This window comes from Mus caroli, unplaced genomic scaffold, assembly GCF_978045245.1.
Source record: "Mus caroli unplaced genomic scaffold, Mus_caroli_1 scaffold_15, whole genome shotgun sequence".
NCBI lineage: Eukaryota > Metazoa > Chordata > Mammalia > Rodentia > Muridae > Mus > Mus caroli.
In genome coordinates this window covers 43,134,348-43,144,206 of record NW_028227270.1, presented here as the reverse complement: position 1 = coordinate 43,144,206, position 9,859 = coordinate 43,134,348, and positions in this window count along the sequence as shown.

The following is a 9,859-nucleotide window of genomic DNA, read 5'->3' as shown; positions in this document are numbered from 1 at the left end:
CAGCTTCTTCAGTCCTCCTAACTCAACCTTAGGGCTCCCCAACCTCAGTCCAATGGTTGGGCATAAATATCTGCATCTGTCTGAGTCAGCTGCTGGTAATGTCTCTCAGAAGATAGCCATGCCAGTCTATAAGCATATCATAACATCAGTAATAGTGTCAGGCCTTGGTCCTACACCTCCATGAGATGGATTCCAAATTGAGACAGTTATCAGACTGCCTTTCCTTCAGTCTCTTATTCATTTTTGTCCCAACAGTTCTTTTAGCAGGAACAATTCTGGGTCAGAAATTTTGTCTGTGAGTTAGTAACCCAGTCCCTCCACTTAAGACCCTGTCTTTCTACTGGAGGTGAACTCTGAGTTCCTTCTCCCGATTGGTGTGCATTTAGGTTAGGATCACCCTCATTGAGTCCTGAGACTCTCTCACCTTCCGGGTCTCTGGTACTTTCTAGAAGGTCCCCTTACCTACCTGCATAATTCTATTCCTTTTCTTGGCCCTCTGTATTCATTGTTCTATTCTGGAAAATCTGGGTTATTTTCAGTTGCTGGCTATTACAAATAAGCTGCTATGAACATGATAGAGCATGTGTCCTTGTGGCATGTGTTCTTGAGGGCATCTTTTGGGTATATGCCCAATACAGCTGGGTCTTCAGGCAAAACTATTTTCAATTTTCTGAGGAACTGCCAGATTCTTTCCCAAAGTGCTTGTAGCAGTTCGTAATCCCACCAGCAATGGAGTAGTATTTTTCTTTTTCTACATCCTTGCCAGAATGTGCTGTCACTTGTGTTTTTGATCTTAGCCATTCTGATTGGTGTAAGGTGGAATCTCAGGGGCATTTTGATTTGCATTTCTCTGATGACTAAGGACTTTGAACATTTCTTTAAGTGCTTTTCGGCCATCTGATATTCCTCTATTGTGAATTATCTGTTTATCTCTGTAGCAACTTGGTTATTTTGGAGGTTAACTTCTTGAGTTCTTTTTTTTTTTTATAAGTATTTTCCTCAATTACAATTCCAATGCTATCGCAAAAGTCCCACATACCCCCCACCCCACTTCCCTACCCACCCATTCCCATTCTTTTGGCCCTGGCATTCCCCTGTATTGGGGCATATAAAGTTTGCAAGTCCAATGGGCCTCTCTTTCCAGTGATGGCCGACTAGGCCATCTTTCGATACATATGCAGCTAGAGACAAGAGCTCCGGGGTACTGGTTAGTTCATCATGTTGTTCCAACTATAGGGTTGCAGATCCCTTTAGATCCTTGGGTACTTTCTCTAGCTTCTCCATTGGGAGCCCTGTGATACATCCAATACCTGACAGTGAGCATCCACTTCTGTGTTTGTTTGGCCCCGGCATAGTTTCACAAGAGAGAGCTATATCTGGGTCCTTTCAGCAAAATCTTGCTAGTGTATGCAATGGTGTCAGCATTTAGAAGCTGATTATGGGATGGATCCCTGGATATGGCAGTCTCTAGATGGTCCAACCTTTCATCGCAGCTCCAAACTTTGTCTCTGTAACTCCTTCCATGGGTGTTTTGTTCCCAAATCTAAGAACGGGCACAGTGTCCACACATTGGTCTTCAATCTTCTTGAGTTTCATGCGTTTAGCAAATTGTATCTTATATCTTGGGTATCCTAAGTTTTGGGCTAATATCCACTTATCAGTGAATACATATTGTGTGAGTTCCTTTGTGATTGTGTTACCTCACTCAAGATGATGCCCTCCAGGTCCATCCATTTGGCTAGAAATTTCATAAATTCATTCCTTTTAATAGCTGAGTAGTACTCCATTGTGTAAATGTACCACATTTTCTGTATCCATTCCTCTGTTGAGGGGCATCTGGGTTCTTTCCAGCTTCTGGCTATTATAAATAAGGCTGCTATGAACATAGTGGAGCATGTGTCCTTCTTACCGGTTGGAACATCTTCTGGATATATGCCCAGGAAAGGTATTGCTGGATCCTCTGGTAGTATTATGTCCAATTTTCTAAGGAAACGCCAAACTGATTTACAGAGTGGTTGTACAAGCTTGCAATCCCACCAACAATGAAGGAGTGTTCCTCTTTCTCCAGATCCTTGCCAACATCTGCTGTCACCTGAATTTTTGATCTTAGCCATTCTGACTGGTGTGAGGTGGAATCTCAGGGTTGTTTTGATTTGCACTTCCCTGATGATTAAGGATGTTGAACATTTTTTCAGGTGCTTCTCTGCCATTCGGTATTCCTCAGGTGAGAATTCTTTGTTCAGTTCTGAGCCCCATTTTTTAATGGGGTTATTTGATTTTCTGGAGACCACCTTCTTGAGTTTTTTATATATATTGGATATTAGTCCCTTATCTGATTTAGGATACGTAAAGATCCTTTCCCAATCTGTTGGTGGTCTTTTTGTCTTATTGATGGTGTCTTTTGCCTTGCAGAAGCTTTGCAGTTTCATGAGGTCCCACTTGTCAATTCTCAATCTTACAGCACAAGCCATTGCTGTTCTATTCAAGAATTTTTCCCCTGTGCCCATATCTTCAAGGCTTTTCCCCACTTTCTCCTCTATAAGTTTCAGTGTCTCTGGTTTTATGTGAAGTTCCTTGATCCACTTAGATTTGACCTTAATACAAGGAGATAGGAATGGATCAATTCGCATTCTTCTACATGATAACAACCAGTTGTGCCAGCACCATTTGTTGAAAATGCTGTCTTTCTTCCACTGGATGGTTTTAGCTCCCTTGTCGAAGATCAAGTGACCATAGGTGTGTGGCTTCATTTCTGGGTCTTCAATTCTATTCCCTTGGTCTACTTTTCTGTCACTATACCAGTACCATGCAGTTTTTATCACAATTGCTCTGTAGTACAGCTTTCGGTCAGGCATGGTGATTCCACCAGAGGTTCTTTTATCCTTGAGAAGAGTTTTTGCTATCCTAGGTTTTTTGTTATTCCAGATGAATTTGCAGATTGCACTTTCTAATTCGTTGAAGAATTGATTTGGAATTTTGATGGGGATTGAATTGAATCTGTAGATTGCTTTTGGCAAGATAGCCATTTTTACAATGTTGATCCTGCCAATCCATGAGCATGGAAGATCTTTCCATCTTCTGAGATCTTCTAGAATTTCTTTCTTCAGGGACTTGAAGTTTTTATTTTACAGATCTTTCACTTCCTTAGTTAGACTCACACCAAGATATTTTATATTATTTGTGACTATTGAGAAGGGTGTTGTTTCCCTAATTTCTTTCTCAGCCTGTTTATTCTTTGTGTAGAGAAAGGCCATTGACTTGTTTGAGTAAATTTTATATCCAGCTACTTCACCGAAGCTGTTTATCAGCTTCCACTTTTCCTATGATTTTGTTGAAGATGTTTTCTGGCCCTTTGAGCTGGGATTCTTCATCCTCTTCTGTTCCTATTATTCTTAGGTTTGATCTTTTTCATTGTGTCCTGAATTTTCTGGATATTATGGGTTAGGGCTATTTTACATTTTTTATTTTATTTGACTGATGTATCAATATCTTCAATGGTATCTTATATGCCTGAGATTTTTCTCTCCCATCTCTTGTGTTTGGTTGATGATGCTTGCATCTGTAGTTGCTGATCTCTTTTCTAAGTTGTCCATTTCTAGGGTTGTTTTCCTGTGTCTTTTCTTTATCGCTTGTATTTCCATTTTTAGTTCTTGGACCATTTTGTTCTATTCCTTTACTTACTTGATTGCATTTTCCTGTATTTCTGTAAGGGATTCATTTGTTTTGTCTCTAAGGGCTTCTACCTGTTTGCCTGTATTTCTTTAATGGAGCTCTTTATATCCTTCTTAAAGGCCTCTATCATCTTCATAAGATGGGATTTTAGATCATTACCTTGATTTTCAGGAGTATTAGGTTATCCAGGGCTTGCTGTGGTGGAAGAACTGGGTTCTGATGGTGCCAAGTTGCATTAACTTCTGTTGCTTATGATCTTATACTTACCTCTGGGTATCTGGTTCTCTCATGTTAACTGACATGGGTGTCTCTGACTGGAGCCATCCTCCTTGGAGGCAGGAAGAGGTCTGTGACCTGAGTTACAGCTAGTCTGCTTGGAAGCCAGCAGTATTGTTTCTCTTTGGGACTTCTGTGTCTTTGATTAGAGCAGGTCTCCTGTGTCACTGGTTACTGTAGACCTCCTGTGCCCCTGGTTACTGTGGACCTACTGTGCTCTTGTTTACTGAGGATCTTCTGGAAGGCTCACATCATTCAGTCTGGTATCTGGCCACTGATCTGGCCCAGGTGGGAAAGTGGGCTGGAACAAAGGTGGAGCTCCAGGGTGAGAAGGTGTGTATTTGTCCCGTGTCAGCTGAGTCCTGTGATTGACCCAGCTAGTATGGGTATTTGGGTGAGATTCTTACCTGTGTCTTTGGTTGCTGCAGACCTCCTGGGAAGCACCCAGGCTGTAGTGTTTGAGTGAGTATCAGGCCACTGATATAGGAAGAATCTCTCTTAATTTAAGACCAGCTTGGATCTACAGAACAGTTTCCTGACCCAGCCAGAGTTACATAGTAAGATTCTGTTTCAACACAACAAAGCAATAAACAAAAATCAAGAACAAGGCATTTTATACTATGTATCAGGATTTCCTTTCTTTTTGTGGCCCATATTCCATTGTGTATATTTTGTTTTCATTTTGTTTATCAATTCATCTATTGGAAGGTATTTGGCTTGATTACACCTCTGTGTTATGAGAAATATTGCAAGAATTGTTGCATAAGTATCTGGCTTGCCTGGAACTAACTACAGACCAGGCTGTTTTTAAACTTGTGACCCTACCCCAACTCCTGCTCCAGCGCCAAGTGCTGAGATAAGTGGTGCACTACCATATGTTCCTTGAGGTAATGGGGATACAAAAATAGTTTGCTGCTCTTATTATTTTTCCAGATGTTTGTTCTGGAAATATTTACCTTTCATGGTTACAAGTGATTTCAGAATGGCAATGATTTAAAGAGATATATATCTGTCTTAAAGTAAATTAGATGCTTAACCAAAATTGGCAAATTTTGGTAAATGTCAAATTTTTTATCCTATTAATTAATACAAATATAAACAATTGTGACATTGTGCACTTGTGTTAGTGAGGGCAAAACTTTAGTGACGGTTTGAAGAGAAATGTATCGTTATTCTTTTGCAATGATGTAAGCACTCCAGTCCTTTGAACTACTACTGTTTGACAAGCAACAATGGAAATGGTATGTGAATGTTGAAGTTGGAAAGCAGAAATAGGATAAAAGATTAATGTTTCAGACACATCCTCAAATATTCATGTATTCAACATATATTTTTTGAGAATTAACTGTGTGCAAGGTATTGTGCTATCTGGTGTAGAGGATACATACAAGTCTTGGCCTAAGAAAACTTATACACGAAGGCTTTCCAAACACTGAGTTCTGCAGTACTGTGACACAATATTTTTGTAGCATGTGGATGGAACTTGGAGGCAAGTCAGTTATATGGTGCTCTAGTCTGATGAGAACAATCTTTCCTGGGTACCTGAAGAGGATGTGTGAGGGAGGAGATGGTAAAAAACAAAAATGAGAAAGTACCTTGGAAAAGTGAACTGTGGGTGGCACAGATGAACAATAGTGTTCTTTGTGCTAAACTTAGTTATAAATTTGGACATAGCAATGGGAGAAGACCTTGAATTATATATACCAAGTGACCCAAATTGTGATTATGTATGAGATAAACTTTATCACATTTGACAGTTTTGATTTTTACTTTATAAAATCAACATATATTCTTTTTATTTATTTTGTATTTATGTGTGTGTGACTGAAACTAACTTAGGCACAGTTGTTGAAACCATGTAAGACATTTAATAAGTTATTAACATTACAAAAATATCACTTTGTATGTTATTTGCTATCTCGTAATTGAATAAGTCTTAATAACTTAAAATATGCCTGCTCATTCCGCCTGGTCCTTGCTGCTTGGACAGACGCATAGTTGGTCTGCTCCCATGAAGACTTCATATCCCAACCCATCCTAGAGGACCCACTGCACTCAGAGCAGTTGACTCCTAGTCTGCTTCTGTAAAGACTCCATATTCTGATATATCCTAGAGGATCTGCTGTACTCAGAGCAGTTGGACACACTGCACTCAGAGCAGTTGAGAAGCTGAGGACCCTCTGCACTCAGAGCAGTTGAGGATCTTCTGCTCTCAGAGCAATTGAAGATCGGCTGCACTCAGTGCAGTTGGACAACAGCTTGGCTGCTCCACAGAAGACCCAACAGTCTGAAGGCCTCCATGAGACCTACTTCAGCCAGTGCAACAAATCAGCAGCTTATATGGTCCTGTGAAGAGCCTCCAGTTGGAAGGCACCACAGTTGTCTGATATAGCCAGGGATGCAAGCAAGCCTAACAGGAGACCTGAAGCAACCCTGGGAAAAAAGAGGCAGACTCCATACAGTTACTCAGATCAACAAACACCAGGGATATCTGGATGGCAGAAGGCAAGCGCAAGACCATAAGCAACAGAAGGCAAAATATGTGCTCATCATCAGAACCAAGTTCTCCCACCACAGCAAGCCCTGAATACACCAAACACACCTGATAATCAGGAATCTTCCCTAAAATCCTATCTCATGAAGATAATAGAGTCTTTTAAAAAGGATATCAAAAACTCATTGAAAGAAAAACAGGAAAACACAGTCAAACAGGTGAAGGAGTTGAATAAAGTGATCCAAGACATAAATGTGGAAGTAGAAACAATAAAGAAAACCCAAATGGAGGTAAACCTGGAAATGGAAAACCTAGGAAAGAGGTCAGGAATTACAGATGTAAGTATTACCAACAGAATACAAGAGATAGAAGAGTGACTCTCAGATGTAGAAGATATGATAGAAGAGATTGACACAACTGTTAAAAAAATTCAAAAAATTAAAAAACTCCTAACCCAAAGCATCCGGGAAATTCAGGATACAATGAAAAGACCAAATCTAAGAATAATCAGAGTAGAGGAGAACAAAGATTCCCAGCTCAAAGGACCTAAAAATATCTTCAACAAAATCATAGAAGAAAACTTCCCAACCTAAAGAAAGAAATGGACATAAAGCTACAAGAAGTGTATAGAACACCAAATAAATGGGACCAGAAAAGAAAATCTTCTCATCACATAATTATCAAAACACCAAATGCATAAAGAAAGAATATTAAAAGCTGCAAGTGAAAAAGGCCAAGTAACATACAAAGGTATATCTATCAAAATTACACCAGACTTCTCAACAGAGACTGTGAAAGCCAGAAGAGCCTAGTCGGAGGTCATGCAGACTCTAAGAGAACACAAATGCCAGCCCCGGCTACTATACCCAGCAAAAGTCTCAATCAACATAGATGGAGAAATCAAAATATTCCAGGACAAAACCAAATTCAAACAGTATGTATCTACCAACTCAGACTTACAGAGGATCCTGAAAGGAAAAATCCAACACAAGGAAGACCAAAGAAAGGACAAGATATTAAGCATTTCAAAACAAATTAAAAAACAAGAGAGCCACAAGCACATAAAACCACCTACAAAAACAAACATGTCAGGAACCAACAGTCATCTCTCTTTAATATCTCTCAATATTAATGGACTCAACTCACCTATAAAAAGACATAAGCTAACAGATTGGATATGCAAACAAGATCCAGCATTTTGCTGCATAGAAGCAACACACCTCAACAACAAAGACAGGCACTATCTCAGAGTAAAAGGATGTAAAAAAAAGTCTTCCAAGCAAATGGTCCAAGGAAGCAAGCAGGAGTCACCATCCTAATATCCAATAAAAATAGACTTGCAATGAAAAGTTATCAAGTGTGATGAAGAAGGACACTTCATATTTATTAAGGGAAAAATTAACCAAGAGAAATTCTCAATTCTGAAGATCTATGCCCCAAATGCAAGAGTACCCAAATACATCAAAGATACTTTACTAAAACTCAAAACACACATTGAACCCCACACAATAATACTGGGAGATTGCAACACTCCATTCTCACTAATGGTCAGGTCATTGAAACAGAAACTAAACAGAGACACAGTGAAACTAAGAGAGGTTTTAAACCAAATGGATTTAACAGATATCTATAGAACATTTCACCCTAAAAGAAATGGTACCTTCAGCACCTCATGGTACCTTCTCCAAAATTGACCATATAATCATTCACAAAACAACCCTCAACAGATAAAAGAAGATTGAAATAATACCATGCATCCTATCAGACCACCATGGGCTAAGGGTGGTCTTCAATAACAGCAAAACCTACAGAAAGCCCACATACACATGGTAACTGAACAGTTCTTTACTCAGTGATAACTTGGTCAAGGAAGAAATAAAGAAAGAAATTAAAGACTTCCTGGAATTTAATGAAAATGTTGACACATCATACCCAAACCTATGAAACACAATAAAAGCAGTGCTAAGAGGAAAGTTCACAGCGCTAAGTGCCCTGGTATAGAAACTGGAGAGATCTTACACTAACAACTTAACAGCACACCTGAGAGCCCTAGAACAAAAAGAAGCAAACTCAACTAAGAGGAGTAGAAGGCAGGATATAGTCAAACTCGGGGCCAGAATTAGCCAAATAGAAAGAAAGAAAACAATACAAAGAATCAGCAAAACCAAAAGCTGGATCTTTGAAAGAATCAGCAATACAGATAAACCTTTAGCCAAGTTAACTAAAGGCAGTATCCAAATTAATAAATTCAGAAATGAAAAGGGAGACATATCAACAGAAACGGAGGAAATAAAGAAATCATCAGATCCTACTATAAAAGCCTATACTCAACAAAACTGGAAAATCTAGATGAGATGGATGGTTTTCTAGACAGATGCCACATACCAAAATTAAATTAAGAGCAGGTAAACTAAACAGTCTCCTTCCTTCACACAAGGAGATAGAAGATGTCATTAAAAACCTACCAACCAAAATAGCCAGGGGCCAGATGGATTTAGTGCAGAATTCTACCAGACCTTCAAAGAAGACCTGTTACCAAATTTTCTCAAACTATTCCATAAAATAGAAACAGAAAGAATAATACCTAACTCATTCTATGAAGTCACAATTACTTTGATACCTAAATCACACAAGGACCAAGCCAAAAAGAGAACTTCAGATCAATCTCACTTATGAATATCGAAGCAAAAATACTCAATAAAAATCTTGGAAACCAAATCCAAGACCACATCAAAACCATCATTCACCATGGTCAAGTAGGCTTCATTCCAGGAATGAAAGATTGGTTTAATATATGAAAACCCATTAATGTAATCCACTATATAAACAAACTCAAAGGAAAAAATCACATGATCGTCTCCTTGGATGCTGAAAAAGTATTTGACAAATTACAACACCCCTTCATGTTAAAAGTATTGAAGAGATCAGGAATTCAAGGCTCATATCTAAACATAATAAAAGCAACTTACTGCAAACCAACAGTCAATATCAAATTAAATGGAGACATACTTGAAGCAGTCCTTCTGAAATCAGGGACAAGACAAGGATCTCCACTCTCCCCATATTTATTCAATATAGTACTCAAAAGTGTTAGCTAGAACAATAAGACAACAAAAAGAGATAAAGGGGATACAAATTGGTAAAGAAGAAATAAAGGTATTACTATTTGCAAATGATATGATAGTATACATAAGCTATCTCAAAATTCTACCAGAGAACTTTTCCAGGTGATAAACAACTTCAGCAAAGTGGCTGGATATAAAATTAACTCAAACCAGGAGCCTTCCTTTATACAAAGGATAAACAGGCTGAGAAAGAATTTAGGGAAACTATTCCCTTCACAATAGCCACAAATAGCATAAAATATCTTGGGGGTAACTAACCAAAAAAGTAAATGACAGTAACTTCAAATCTCTC